Below are 16,508 nucleotides of genomic sequence, written 5' to 3' on the forward strand. Positions count from 1 at the left end.
GTAGGAGTGGAACAAACCAGAATTAGCGTCCACAGCCGTAAACGTAACCCAAGAGTAAAACAACTCGTAAGGAAACGCCGGATCTGCACATACCACGAAAATCACAGCCATCCCATCTACTGGGACCTGGTACGTCTGAAGATGGTTGCGTACCGCTACGCGACTATGCTGCGCAATAGCCACCGCCGCCATGACAACACTGGAAACAAGAAAACACAAAGAATACTTCGTAGCACAACTGGGTAGTAATTCAAAGAAACCGTTTAAGAAAGAATCAAGCTTGAATAAAGACCTATTTCAAAAAATAGGTAGGTTTCACCGACACCCCGTTTTCCGGAAACGGATGTGAAGGGGTTAAGGCATGAACGATAAACTACTCGAGTGTCATGATATAAGACCACCGAAACCGTTGGGCGCCATGTCGCAGGGTTTCTGTTCTCACACAGAACTGTGCACAGAGGAGTGGAACCTCGGCAAATTAGGGTGTCCCAAAACTTACCTTAGCAACCAACTCACCCCTTACCGAGCTAGCTACAGTGTCTCATTGGACATATCAAACTCCCAATGTTTAGACAAACCAGAACATGAACTTACAGTACCTCAGGGTACGTGGAACTCATGAACACTCTTTTGTTATATTATCATTACAAACCCGAACATGGAGTAAAGAAGACACATGTGCATTTGAAATGTTTATTTACTAATGCCGTCTTCTCAGGCGCAGTATCTTAGATAATACAAGTATACTTATTATCAGTATCAAAATTATCAGCATAGTTACTAAGACATAAAAAGCGAATGGTGACAGCATGTTAACATGCTGTAATGAATAAGAGTCAACAACACTTATATCTCACCCTCCCTAACACATATATTATATTATTAGCTAAGAAGGTCTCTTTGGGTTGTTTAAGGGCGGGCCCATACCTTAGTGTCCTAGCATGAAGGAATCACATCAGCATACACCAGCTCTCTCTGCATGTGCACCGCATCAAGTGTGTTAACAATTCTCGTGCAAAGCAATATCAATCCCGCCTCAAGCCCAAGTTGGCAAAGGCTGCACTTGTGTTATGACTATGAAGGCGTGGAGATCAGACCTCATAACAATTCCATATCGTGTTGCTCCTGAAACTTCAGCACTCTCCGTGCAGACATGGTTTATTAAACAAAACTGATATCAGAGCAATAACATATTATTCTCACATACACCACGGCAAACCACTAGGTTGAAAGCTAAGTCAACAATTAAGGGTCGTGTGCAGAAGTTGCAAGAAAGGAAAAATGGCGTTTAAACCTAAAATGTACCTATGCTAACTTAACACGATATAAGGATATATAGGAGCTATATAACATGGGAAACTGGATGTTTCCATCTGGCCCAAGATTCCGACCTTGAAAGCAGAGTTCAATAATATATGTTCTTTCCCGCTATTAAATTTGATGGCTGATCTATTTTCAGATGAGAACAGTGACTTCCTATTGGAAGTTGTTGCTGCTTATTTTGCATATTCAATGTTAGGATGAAGTATGTCATCACCATTTATTGGACATTGAACATTTTTTATTATTATTTTTTTCTGGCATATGACAATCTTCTCTGCCCCAGGCCTATTGACTTTGCTAAAGCCAATGACTAAACTTTCTTGATTATGAGATTTTGTTTTTGGGTGAAAATGTTTTTATTTTTTCACTTGCGCAAATTGGAGCTGACTGTCGTTCTTGAACTCTGCATTTCAAAATTTGCCCCTTATCTTATCTTATCTTATCCGTGCTCGGATCAAGGGAGGGTGTCATATAGATATGCTTTGCCTTCACACTGTGGTAAGATAGCATGAGCTTATTAGGAGTTTAAACACCATTTTACCTTTCTGCTGCTTCTGCACACGGCACATATTGTTATTAGAGCTTTGAGCCTAGTAGAATATTTTGCTTCACACAAGAATAATATGTTTTGCTATTGTATCAGCCTTGCTTGGTAAGCTATGTCTGTACAGTGAGTGCAGAGGCCTTCAAGGTTATTTCAACACAGTGGTTGTTGTGAGGTCTGATCTTTGCATGTTCTAGACATAACATATATGCAGCTGCGGCCAACTCTGGCTTTAGGCGCGTTTAATATTGCACTGCACAGAGCATGCCGACACACTTGATGACTCCTTTGCATACAGAGAGCTGGTGGAAGATGATGTGATCTCTTTCCTCTAGGATCAGAGGTATGGGGCCGCCCTTCTAAAACCCAAAGAGACCTTCTTTAGATATAATATAATATACTAGCAAGGGAAGATAAGACTTAGGTGCCATTTAGCCTTCTTCCCTCTAGCATTTTAACATGCTTTCTCCCTTTGTATTTTATGGACTAGTAATTATGCTGATTACTTTGATTCTTATAATATGTTTGCTTGTATTAGCTAAGATACTGCGCTTGAGAACACTGCATTAGAAATAAACATTTCAGAGTTGCACGTGTCTTCATTTACTCCTCGTTCTGGATTGATATGTTGGTATAACGAAAGATTGTTCATGTGTTCCACATTTCCTGAGGTGTTCTAAGTCCATGTTCTGGGTGGTCTAAACATTGGGAGTTTGTAAGAACCAATGAGACACTGATTGCTAGTCTGGTAGGGGATTTTGGGTACTAAGGTGAGTTTTGGCACACCCTAATTCACTGAAGTTCCAAGTCTCTATGCACAGTTCTGTGTGGGAGCAGGATCCCTGCGACACTAGACTACCCTCACTGAACACTCTGAATCTTATGACTATAACATTTCTGCTAGTACGATGACACAGAAATCCTTGTGCACGTGTATATTTATAGGTTTACACCTGCTACAATTTTTATCAAGGGCTTTGATACTAATCATAGGCTGCATCTACCATGAATGTCCAAGCTAACTTAATCTATCTTGATTATCCAAGATATAGGAAATCAGACTTTTCTGCATGGTAACTCTAGGTTTTACTCCTTTTGCTGGACCACATACTTTTCTGCTTTAGAACTGAATGCACTTTGCCACTCCTAAACAGGTGTTAAGGACCTGTACTCCCCCTTTAAACATGGTTGAGTTGACATACTCCTAATTGGTAAGTTTAACTTGCATATAAGTCCCTGTTATGTAGTACAAAATCTACACTATGCCTGGAAATTAAATGCCTCCAGTGGATGCAGCACCTATTGTGCCATCTATTATAGTGGCAGGGCTAATATGGTATTTAAAAGTAGGATATGTAGAAATTTAAAGTTAGCATGTCCTTACAGTGACTAGCCCCCAAAAGCTTTTTTTCACTGTAGCCAGTGTGGCTCATCATAGGGAAACAATGGGAAGCAATATTAAATACTAATGCTGTATATCAGGAAAGGGATCAGCTAGAAAAATTATAAAATCACTACTACAATTATTATAAATCCAGTTCAATGGTGAGGTCGGATTTTTAATAAATATTAAGAGAAAGTAAGTTTTAGAGAGTTACCCTTTCCCTAACTGTCAGAAGTCTAATTACCATTATCCTCAGCCAGTTCGCAGCCTGTGGTCAGCCTTGAATAGATATGAAAATGGTGTGTAATTCCTACCATGAGCAAACAATAGACTGAACTGAATGGGCAGAGAGGACTTATCTGAACTGCACAGAATATGCAAATCCTGCTTGACAGGTCAGTTTAGCCACATGTAACACTTGGGTCACACTTAAAAAGGGAGAACAGGGTGGAAAGCAATTCTTGTGCATCCACTGTCTGCTTACCGGAGAACCCTGCTTTTGTCCCTCCACACTTCAGTCCCTGGGTTTCTTTGGTATACAGTGACTGCCGCAAATTGGATGTTGGTGTTAGATGATGGCGAACACTAGGATTGCCATAGTATACTCCCCACACACCCCAGAGCCCAAGTTTAGTGTGGCCGAAGACTTTCACCATCTAAAGTGCACTAAGGTAAACAGGAACTACTGAAAAAGTGGGTAGGGTTAGCCCCTAAAATCCTTATCCCTTTTATTAGGGAGAGGTCAGGAGTCATCCCAAGGCACTAGCTCGTGCCAGGCATAAATGTGGCACCTCTAGGCACCCACTTCAGAACACTTCATGGAGCTGTGGAAGATCAGAAGAGGACTGGACCTGCTATCTGTGACCTGAGAGAGCCCTGAAGGACTGCACCTACTCCTTCCTATATTCAGGTCAAAGAAGTAGACTCCAAGTGCAAGTTGGCTGAACTTCTGTGTGTCTACAGGGAGGCAACAAATTATGAGAGGCCTCTTCTTGTAAGTACTTAGCTGACAAGTGGCAAATGGATTTGGATTGGACCATATTGTTGGCCTTTGTCTGACACCCTTTGAGTTTCTGAGTGCCCCGCCTAAGGTCCTGGGGACCTCAGAAGTGTACTCCTGTGGGTGATTGGGACTGAAAAAAATGAGTCAGATGGTAAAATCTTTGAGCGGAACAAAACTGGCTGGATTATCCAACTCGCGCTCCACTGCAGTCACCCTGAAATTGCACCTAGATCAAGCTCTACCGCAACAATAGACTATCATTGGGCTTTGTTATTTTTGGTGCTTTTATCCCTTAAATCTTTAAAAGCTCATATCTCTGGATCCCCATATTGGATTTTTATCATTTTGTTTGTTGACTTTTACTCTATTTTCCTAATTCAATTTGGAATTGTTATCGTTTTATTTTTACTTTACATCTATTTTGGAACTGCATAAATACTTTACATATTGCCACATACTAACCCTGTCTACAGTGCCAAAGCTACCAAGGGCTTGAGCTCAGGTTATTTTACTGACTTTGAGGGTTCACCCAACCCAAATATTCCAATTTGTACACAATATTTTTAAAATCTTTGTAGCAAGACTGCCTGTGTTTTGCTTCTTCCTTTCCGCAGTGCTTAACCTTTTTCTGTGTGTAAGATAATCCTTATTTTACCAGATCTTTTGAAATGCTTTTTGTCAATAAGCTTTGTGAAATTATCTTTCTGTTTTAATGGCTGGACTGAGGCTATATTGGCTTGACTGAGCCTATTAAAAATATTAGTATATTTGCTGCCACTCTTCCTGACAAAACAATAAGGTCAATTGGTACAATCTGAAGTTATATGGTGTATGCACCTGCTAATACGAGTTCCATGCTGTATGCATGACATGTAACTAAATGTTCTGTCTGGTCTTGTACCATGGACAGCCTAATCTTTTTACCTGCAGAAAAGGTATATAATTTGAGGGAGAATGCAAGCATGTATGCTTCCTTTTCTAAGCCTAGTAGTTTACATCGTTCATCATTATCACCTCATTGTTTGATTTAGCTAGTATTGCTAAAATGTATAAGAAACTAACCTATCATATCATTTTGCCTCTCCCATGTAGAGGTGGGAGAAGCTCCAGGTTTACAGTTAGCTGGCTGCACTAGCACAATAAAACAACAACTCGTAGTGAAGGGTCCGAGGGAATGTTTAGCGACCAAACAGGTGAATACCCCCAGTGTAGCTACATAAAGAACAAAGAGCCTGTAGGTCGAGTAACGCTGAGATATTTAAACTAACACTGGAAAATTTGCACATCAGAGATTACATCAATAATCAAAAGTCAAACTGGCTACCAACAATTGCTGTTTGAGTCCTATCAGCCCACCCAAGTGGCGGAGCCTCATCATGTAGGACACCCAAACCTCGGTCTGTGTGCGAATGCCCAGATGTATTTTGGCTTCGCATCACTCGGCCATGGTCTGGTCACCGCAGTTGTTCTTGCAAATGGTGGAGCTGATATGTGCAGTGCAAAAAATTAAATCAAGTGAAGTGTATAAAATGGCTGTCAAAGCAAACAAAGACCTTTATTAGTGTTTGCCTGGACGTCAGATTAAAAAATAGTGAAAGGACAGTGTGACAAAATCACTGTCTAGATTGCTTGGTGGAATTCTTAAATAGGGCCAACATGTTTCTGCCGTCTGGTGAGAGTTCACCGGCATTCATCAGGGCCAAGCTCTTATGTATGCTACTGCAATAACACTATCAATCGTGCTTGAAAAAAACAAAAAAATTGTTTTGAAAATCTAACAGACCATTAGCAGGAAAAGAAGAGTGGTCATTGAAGACCATCCTACCACATCTTCTCAATTGGCTCAACAGATGCAAGTGGTCTTCCCTGTAATAAATACAAAGAGAGAGAAAAAACCATGTAGACTATGCATACACGTGGTGCTCATTAGAGAATAAACATAAAATAAGACTTAAGTACGCACTTGGTGAGAAGTGCTATTCTTGTGCAAAACCAGTGATAGTTCAACTAAACTCAGCCATGCCAATCACGCCTTAGTGATGGCTACTTAAGATGGGCGCTATATTATGTCGCCAAACAGATAATCTGTGTATTATTTCAAAAACTTAATATAACACTTACCCAACAATGCGTGGGAAGAAAGCCTCACCTCACCCGGCAACTGCTCGGAAGAATAAGGCCCCGCTCCAAACATGTAAGTAAAGACAGTTCCTTGATTAGATACCTGTCACAGGATTTGGCTCTGTTACAGTTTAAAAACCCAACAGTTTTCTGAACTGTCCAACGTGGTCACCCCCACGGGAACCAAGATGGAAGCATTCAACGACTACAATTAAAAACCTCCTCTAGCGTGTCCTAGGTTGTAACTGCGTGGTGTTGAATGGCGCAGATCTATTTTACATCCACCAGCTGAGTGGTATCGCTGGTGATGAACGTGAAAATTTACCCTCAATGTACTCATACCTATAGGGGAGATGGTTCCTGCAAGGGTTGTACCTCTCCTGAACCACAGTGTTTGTAATAAGGTAATAGCTCAACCCCAGGTCATGAGGTTGATTCTTGCAAACTGAAGGAAAGGGGTCACTCGTATGTGGAACGTTAATACCATTGTGTCCTTGTTATGTCAAGTAAAACGTGGCTAGATACAGTAAACGACTGAGGTGGAGCAAATAGATGTCAACGGGTCTTAGTTTAGCATTAACTGCAATAAGCTGCACTCAAATTTATGAAGGACATCAAGACTACCCCTGCCTATAGGTTGTGGAGTAATTCTGCATAGACCGCTGCAGTAAAAGCAGCAAGAGTTAAGCCAGCAGATTAGCCATAGCTAATGTTAATTAACCATTCTCCCCTGCACAGAACATACACTCCTCTCTTACCTGTCCGTCGGTACCTCACGGCGTGATCTCGAGCCGAAAGAGAGGCACCGACGGTCAGGCGGGGACGCGATTATATACTAGTGCTGAGTACGTAATTGTGCTCAGCTGGTCGTCCCAATAGCGTGTCGACGCATGCGCGCTGGTATAACACTCATTGCTGTTGACAGCGCATGTGCAGATGACGAAGAGTCGTCAGACGCGCATGCGTGTTGGTGTCGCGCTCACCTCCGTGAGCCGAGCACGCGCAACCACCAAGCGTAGTTAGACGCGCATGCGCGGAACACCGCAGCGCAAGGATGTCGCTACATGCGTAAGGTTATCACGGGATCCTTTGTCTAATTAACTGAATACTGGCGGCAAGCGCCCACCGATATCCCAGCTTTGGAGCATCATGACTCTTAGTGGCTTGAGAAAGTTCAGCTCTATGACCTGAACGGACGAGTACTGTGTAATTCAAAGAAGGAAGGATTGATGATCTGACCCTCCTAGATCCGGATATCCACCAATGTCTACATGTCTTAGCATTGTGGATTGAAGACGGTTGGGACCCACAACAGCGAAAACACGGTGCATACTATAGGTACAGAGCTGGGCCCTAAGTATAATAAAAAGGGCCTTGTGTGACTTCCTATCATTAGTCAGCTTAATGATATTTCCCATTTACTCAACTGTACAAAGACGCACGCAGTTTCAAGCGCTTAGGTCTATCAAAACTACAAAAATCCTTTGAAAAAATAATGAATAATAACTGCCATAATGGTAAAGATGCTGATAAAAGCACAAAGGGGTCAATATTTATGCCCCTCGATGTTCAATGATGTCTATCTGTCATTATGAAGAGCCCTGTGGGTCAATTGAAAGGGGCTCTGATTACAAAAGACAATGTAGGGACCTCAGATTAAAGGCATTGGATCAGCTCAAGTTACCGTTCCATGGAGTACCAGATGGCAAGTGTTGCACTCAGATCGAGACCCACGGAATGTTGTCATTGAGCCCGTTGATGTTTGACTTCAGTTTAAAAATCCACCGTTGCTCCTTGACAAAGAGAAAATGTGAGACATCAGCAATGTGTGGCGGGATGTATGGCTGTTCCAGTACCACCCATTTTAAGTCCTCTGCTTTATGTTTTGCTTCTAAGAAGTGATTTGTGAGGCCTGTAGATTGTTTCTTACAACGGATCGTGCTTTTATGTTCGCTTATGCGAGACTTGATCATTCTCGTTGTGTGGCCCACATACTGCTTCTTGCAGGGACAAGTGATCAAATAGATCAGTTTCTCAGAGTTACAATTCGTATGCCTTGTTAGCCGCCAGGGTCTATTGGTGCCAATGTCTATCGTTAGGGTCTTCCGTGTCTGTGGACAAGCTGCGCAGCTGCCACAGGGGTAATGGCCTTGTACTGGGTTGGTGTTCCAGAGGGTATTTGTGGCTTGCTTCATGTCAATCCGTGGTCTGGTGTGAACCAGGCTGTCCCTGATGGATGGTCCTCTCCTGAATGCGAAAAGTGGGCGAGGTATTCCTCCTGCCCCTGTATTTAAGATCTTCCAGTGTTTCAGAATGATCTTCTTTAAAGCATTTGAGGATGTGGTGAAAGTTTGCACCATAGTCATCCGATCTCTGGTAGCATCTGATCTCTTATGTTGCAAGAGTGCCTCCCGATTGTTATTGAAGGCTCTCTTGCATGCTCGGCGTACAAGATGGTTGGGATAGTGCCGGTCTCTCAGATTAGATGACAGTTCTTCAGCATAGTGATTGTATAAACTGTTAGAGGAGCAGTTCCGTCTCACCCTGAGAAATTGGCCCACCGGCAGATTTTCACGCAGTGATTGGGGGTGGAAGCTCTGGAACGATAGTAGCGAGTTTCGTGCCATAGGTTTCTTGAAGAGTTCACTATGTAGGCCTCCCTCTGCTGGAAAAATCTGGAGGTCAAGGTACGCAAGTTTTTCTTTGCTACTCTCCATAGTAAACTTAAGAAACTGATTCCTTGAGTTCAGCCACGTGTGAAAGGACGACACCTCGGTGGATGAACCTCTCCAGATCACCAAAATGTCGTCAATGTATCTTTTCCACAGTACCACCTGATGAATAAATGGGTTACTGTGGTTCAATACATGATCTTGTTCAAATTGGTGCATGTAGAGATTGGCTAGGCTGGGTGCAAAGACACTCCCCATTGAGGTCCCTGAGACCTGGAGATAGAGGTCATTTTGGTACTGGAAAAAATTCTCCATCATGGCAAGCCTTGCGCACTCCATTATGAAGGCTACTGGTGTTATCGTGTCTATTTGTCTGGCCTCTAAGAGAATTCTGATGCAATCCAACGTTTCCTGTTGCGGGATGGAGGTATACAGCGACTCAACGTCGAAGCTAACCAAGAGGTCTGTCTCGACGTTGAACTCTGCATCTGTTAATAATCTAAGCACATCCCCTGTGTTTTGTAAATATGTCGGTGTCTCCTTGACTATAGGTTTCAAAAAGAAATCTACGAAAGTAGATAAAGGCTCGAGTAAAGAACCTATACCGGATATGATGGGTCGTCCAGGAGGTGGTCTCTGGGTCTTGTGTATTTTGGGAAGGCAATAGAAATATGGAATCACTGGATGCGCTGTAATGAGATATCTTGCTTCCTGAGGAGTGATCCAGCCTTCCGATGATCCTTCTTCTACTAGACTCTTGATGTCGTTCGAGATTCTCAGAGTGGGATCTTCATTGAGACGGCGATAGGCTCTGGTGTCGTTCAGTTGTCTCTGACATTCTTCATGATAAATGTTGGTGTCTTGTAGCACTATGGCACCGCCCTTGTCGGCGGGCTTGATGGTGAGGGATTTGTCATTTGCTAGAGTAGACAGTGCTAGTTTCTCCGAGGTAGACATGTTAAAAAAGAAGTTCTTACGTTGTTGGGTGTTGTTCATGACCTCATACGTCACTCATACTAGCACAAACCACTGATCTGGCAGTCCATACACCACTGAACTTGCAGGCAATAGGGATAGTCATTCTGCTCTACGATGGTCTAATGGGCAAGGAGAAAACATATTGAGTGCCAGAGGCATTCATTTTAGCTTTTCACAGCAACAAACCCCCTGCTTTGGGGGGGGGGGGGCTGTTTCTAAAAAACAAGCAAAGAAGTGTAACAAATATGGCACCAGTTCGGAAAAGCTCACATCCTTCACTGCAACTACTGCACCAATAATTGCAGTGAAATGTTTAGTGATCCCTACCAAACAGTCAGGGATCCCCAACTAAGACAGGCATTCTGCCATCGGAGAATCACAGACTGTAGATTCTGGTCACTTGAGCTGGTGGGCTGGCGGGCCATCTACCAGGGTCTACATGCCTCTCTAATTCTCTAACCTTTAAATGGTGACTATGGCTTATTTGTTTTTCACATACATACTTCTTAAATTAGACACATATGTGCCTGAAAAGGACAACTTTGCAAACAGATGCTCTAAAATATTTTGTTTATTTAGGAAAGGGTTGAAGGCTCACTTCTCTAAACAACACTAGATCAGAATGTATTAACCATCTACAACTCCGCTTCCTCTTCTCTTACTTGTTGGCTTTGTGCTTTTCTTTGCTCACCTGCATTTCATCTGCAAACAAAAATTCCATATACATACATACATACATTCTGGTTTTTGTGTACAAGAACAACATAAAATCCTTTGCACCCAACAACATTTTGATTGTGCTTAGCACCAAAAATCATCAGGAAAAGTTAAACATTTTAAGGTAATGTTGAAAAATAAAATATCAAAATTGTGAGCAAGGACTGGACACAAGTGGCCTGATGGTTTGCCCTTAGCCCTGGTGTCAATGAGAGACATCTTTAACAAAAGAACTAAGTTGAGCACCCACAAAATTCTAATGGGAAGGTCAATTATTTTCTCTCTACTCCTTTAGTGTCTTCAGATTTGCTAAATACACACTTGCCTGATAATATTTACTGAACAATTTGTTACATTTGCAGCCAAAACTCACCAGTTTCCTTACATTCATCAATCAACTTAGAATGTATTTTGTTCCTGATTTTTGCTCCTTTTTCAAGCAGCTGTTTTCACTATTGTATTCTTTGTCCGGGAACAATACTCTAAGCTATTTCTCTACTGTCTCTCATAGTCGTTTTGGCATCTTTCTTTCGAACTCTTTTAAAACTCTTCAGTCAAGAACTACTAATACTGCCAGTGATTATTTTTCTGCTTGTTGTCATTTTTTCACTCTAATGGAGACCCTCTTAAGGAGACAGGTGACACTTTTCACAAGAATGGCAAGTGCAGGATGGCACCTTTCTTAAGGAAATTACAAAAGTAGCAACAGGGAATTTCGCTGAGTCCAGTCCTTGACACGTTTGCAAAAAATGATTAGTTGTCTCAACGACTTCTGTTCTCAGCTTAAAAAAGCTCTACCAACAAACTCAACTGAAGCCTCTGCACTTGTGAAACAGAGCTCATGTCAAGGTGCCCTAGCGCAAGTCATTGCTTTAGCCAAACAGGCATGGTTCCTTCTGAGTGTTGCTTGTCACGAGCTTAGCTTTAAAGCCCCAGGCACAACACGGAATCAGCCCTTCTGGCAGTCACTCAGCAGATGAGGGCCACGCTAGATGAGGGAAACACTTTGGCACTTTTCTTACTTGATCTCAATGCGGCCTTTGACACGGTCTCCCATTCCATCCTGCTTCAACATCTCGAGGAGATCGGGGTCAAAGGCAGGGCCTTGGCCCAGTTTGCCTCTTTTCTATCAGAGCGTTCCTTCCAGGTACATGCCCCCCTATCAGTCTAGTAATTATCCTCTCAGCTGTGGTGTCCCGCAGGGCTCTGCTCTGAGCCCCACATTGTCTTACGCGGACAATACCCAGCTGATATTCACCTGTTCCAACGACCCTGCTCAGGACCAACTAAAATTCCGTGCTGATGTGCTGGCTATCAGCAACTGGAAGACAAACAATTACTTACAGCTTAACTCAGCCAAGACTGAGGTGTTCCTGGTTGGCCGTGACATCCATAAGTGGGACGATCAATGGTGGCCAGCAACCCTGGGCACCGCTCCCCAACCAAACAACGCAGTCAACGATCTAGGGGTCTTGGTCGACACCACTCTCTCATTCGAGCCCATGCAAAAAAAATGGCTGGTACTTGTTTCGCCCTTTTGTGCGGCTTAAAACCCATGTTGGGATTCTTTGACGCAGCCACCCGCCAACTGATAATCCATGCAGTGGTCCAATCGCGACTTGACTACTGCAATGGTCTTCTGCTCAGCGCTAATAAAACTGTCATTGCAAGACTCCAACGGGTACAGAATGCCGCTGCACGCACCCTATTTGCTCTGCCTATGAAATGCCACACCTCCAATCTCCTTCGCCGCTTCCACTGGCTGCCAATCAAACTGAGAGTCCTGTTTAAAACCCTCTGCATCACACACAAGATAGTACATGGCCAGGGGCCCAAAATTCAGCAGAGACTCTGTACGCCCTATGTCCCTTCGCGAGCACTGCGCACTGCTGAGCACCATTTGCTGTGTGTCCCATGTGTCCGTAGGTGCAGAGCTAGGGATCACTCCTTCAAAGCCCTGCACTATGGAACTCTATCTTGGCTTTTTACCTCCATCTAGCCTCACTCCCTCTGACCACCTGTCCGCTAGCACTGGGACGCCCTGTTGCTGCGGCAGCCATGCGCTTTACAAATACCCCTAACATAACATAACATAACATAAAGTGGCGAGAATTACCTCCATTTATCCTTGCTTCGCACTGCAGAATAACAACAGAGCCTCCAAGAAGGAGATGAGACAGGGAGCTGGCAATCTCCATGCTTGTTGCAGAATCGTGAGGAAGCCAACATACTGCAACTCCTACTCCCGCCCATGACTACAACCCACAGTGTTCGTAGCAGGCATAGTTGACTATTGTAGGGAGGGTGGTTTTAGGCAAATTGACCACCTGGTTAGAGGAAACCAACACACTTTCACCTCTACAGTATGGTTTCCGAAAGGGACGCAGTACAATTGACCAAAGCCTAAATCTACAGTTGCTCATTGGGAAGTACACCTTAGCTAAGCCAGGATCATTGTTTATTGCTTTCATGGATCTGTCCTCGGCATTCGACCGGGTAAACAGATCCAAACTGTGGGGCCAGCTCCTTAATATCGGGACAGACCCCAACATAGTATATTTCCTAGCAGACCTCCATAGGGATCTTACTGCAACGGTCCGCTATGATAGAAAGGGGAACTGCACGGAAAAAATTAGCATTATTAATGGTGTAAGACAGGGGTGCATTCTTGCTCCCCTGCTCTTTACACTATATATCAACGACCTTGGCAAAGCTTTGAGTGGAGTTTGTAAGGATATCCCGAAGGCTGGGAAATATTTACTGCCTGCCTTACTGTATGCGGATGACGCTGCCCTCCTAGCTAGAACCGCAGTAGGACTCCAACGCCTGCTGAACTCTTTCTATGTTTTTATGGATAACCTTGACCTGAGCGTTAACTTTGGGAAGTCTCATGTCATGGTCGTAGGTCACAAAGCCAAGTCTAGGAATAATGTGATGTCACTATCCTGTAATAAACACAAGCTGTCACGAGTTTCTAGATTTCCTTACTTGGGGGTGGTCTTCGATGAGGGCTCCACGTGGAACCCCCAACTGGTGGAGAAAAAATCCTCCCTGGCACGTTCAATTTCGGCAGTACTAAGATTCTCCCGTAAACTAGGAGTGAAACCCATTGAGGCAGTACTAAAAGTATATGCTTCTAAATGTACTGCAATCGCCACGTATGGGGCCGATTTATGGGGCTTTAAACAGGTTTCATCGCTCCAGGTATCAGAGGATAATTTTTTAAAAACTCTTCTTTCCCTGCCAAATTCCACTGCAAACTACATAGTTCACCAGGAGTGCGGCGTAGGCTATTTGGAAGACAAAATCGCCCTGGCCCCCTTATTAAAATGGTTGGCAGTTTGGCTAAACCCAGAGCTTGATGTAAATCATGAAATCTTAAAAGATTGTTTAAGTCTGGACCACTGGGACAAGATCACCTGGTTGAAGTATGTGCAACAAATGTGCGCAAAACTGGGACGACCAGAACTGTTTGATAAACCCTCAAGTTTGGTGAAAGGGGACATGAAATGGGTCAAAAATACCTTCTTGTTGAATAGAGGAATGGACAGAGAGGGCAGGGAGCTGCTTAAATCCTCTGTCAGGTCCCATCAGCTGATTGTTTCACCTGACCCTGAACCGGAACTGTACCTTAAAGTCGTGAATAATGCCAATCACAGGTACCTGTTAACAAGGTTCCGTTTGAACAAAATACATCTTTTAATTTCTGGCCGCCCTGTTTGGACTAGGAGTAAGGACCTAGTATTATGCAATTGTGATGGCTGCTCAATCATGGACACGGCTCACTTTCTGTTTTTTTGTGACCACTTCAAAGGTATTAGACTTAAATTCATTATACCGTTATTAAAAGGAAAGGGTTTTAGGCAAGTGAAGCCAGCCTTGCTGTACCTCCAACTGTTGGCAGAGATATGGGTTATTTTCAATGTGGCTAAATTTTTAACCATTGCAATGAGACTTGGCAAAAAGATCGCTTGGCCTTAGAGGACTTTTTATAAATATAAACTACTGTTTGAAATTCCAAATAAGGTCACCAACGTGTACACTGTTGTTTTTAAAAGGAAAAAACACCCTGCCATCATGTTTTGTATATTTCTGCTTTTTATCTATGTTATATGTTATATTTTATCTTGGGCGGGTTGTGGATTGTTTTAATGCCTGTACACTTTTATGGTTTTTGTGACTTAAACCGAATAAAGTATCTTTTGAACTTGAACTTGACTATTGTATTCCTCGAGGTGTGTGGACAGTCTTCTTCGCAGCAGAGTTTATTGGCTGCTTCATGAGGAGCCTTTACGCTAAAACAAGGGCAGGTGGTGGGATAGAAGCGTGTAATGAGGGGGTGCTATCATGACAATGTGTTCCTGCTGGTCCTTGATAAATATAAGCAGGACATACATTTGGCATCACACTGGCTTCGTTCCCATGTGTGCTGATGATCCAGATTGCATTTGACTGGGAAGATCAGTGTGTTGATGTGTAATTGCATGGCCATTTTACCACAAAGTACAAACAGAACCTGACTGCTATCGCTGCAAGATATAGAATTGTCTTCCTGAACAAGACATTTGTCGCCCCCAATTCTTCTAGCTAATATTGCCCAAGGACTGGTGTACATGGAAAGAAATGGCAGCATTCGAAATATGATTGGCAACTTAAGAAGGACCTAGAGGAAATGACAATATCTCTGCAGATACTTTTGAAGGTATCAACATCGAACATTGACCCAACCGCTCAAAGAACTGTCACTCTGCAGAAAATAATTGCCGGCGACTTTGTGTTAGCCCCTGAGGGTGGTCCATGTGCCACGGTTGGAACCGAAAGCTGTTTGTTTATTCTTACTAAATCCAAAACAGTTTATCAGGAAGTTGAAAGCATTTGTAGCCACTATGTAGCCACTACTGATAAAAATACAAGAATAGTGGAACCTGTTTTCAATGTTGAAAATGTTGTTTTGCTACCAGGGAATTACGCTATTAAAACTTGGTCACATGATTCTTCCTATAATGTCTGTATTCGTAATTAGGGACCCTAATAAAGATTGCTAACTGGTGAAGGACATTTTCTGTTTCTTCTCTGTACGTTTCATGTTCTCCAAAGGATAAAGGAATTTACTTATCTATTGAGTTAAAGGAAAGAGTAAAGAGAGCAAGGAAAATAAAAAGAACATGTTAATATGGCACTGGTGGGGCCTCAGCTGGCTCGGTCAGCAAAGGCCTTATACCAAAGGCCTGGCTGACTTGTAGTCACCTGTGTAAGTACATTAAACCAACCATCCTACCTAGAGCGGACGATCTAGTTTACTTTTTTTTCTGTTCGAGACCACCATGGAAAGCCATGGCGGTCCCAAACAGAAAAATTAAATTGATCCCCACACCCTGGGTGAAAATACCCAGGGTATCAGTGTTATTAGTGTTTATTTTGTTTTAAAAACTCCAACTTTGTGAATTTTTTTTCATGATATAAATATGTTTTGCTGAGTGGCTGCATGAAACATGGTGGCTTCTCAGCAAACTTCCAGTGCCTTCAGAGGCGGTGCTTTGGTGGTTTTCCCTTTGAAAGCACAGAGATCTCTGTCAGGCCATGGTTGGGTATGACCTTTCCACTCTGGAGTACTCTAAAGGAGTGTCAATGTATATAGGAGGCATGGTTGGGTCATAAAAGCCCATTTTCTCGGTACCCTGTAGCCTGCAGCCTACCGGGTAAAATGCTAGAGTTGCAGATTAGCCAGTGTTGCTCGGCCTGAAAACAACAATCAACAACTGAAAA

The sequence above is a fragment of the Lissotriton helveticus genome, chromosome 2_1 (genome assembly GCF_964261635.1).
Source record: "Lissotriton helveticus chromosome 2_1, aLisHel1.1, whole genome shotgun sequence".
Taxonomy (NCBI): Eukaryota; Metazoa; Chordata; class Amphibia; order Caudata; family Salamandridae; genus Lissotriton; species Lissotriton helveticus.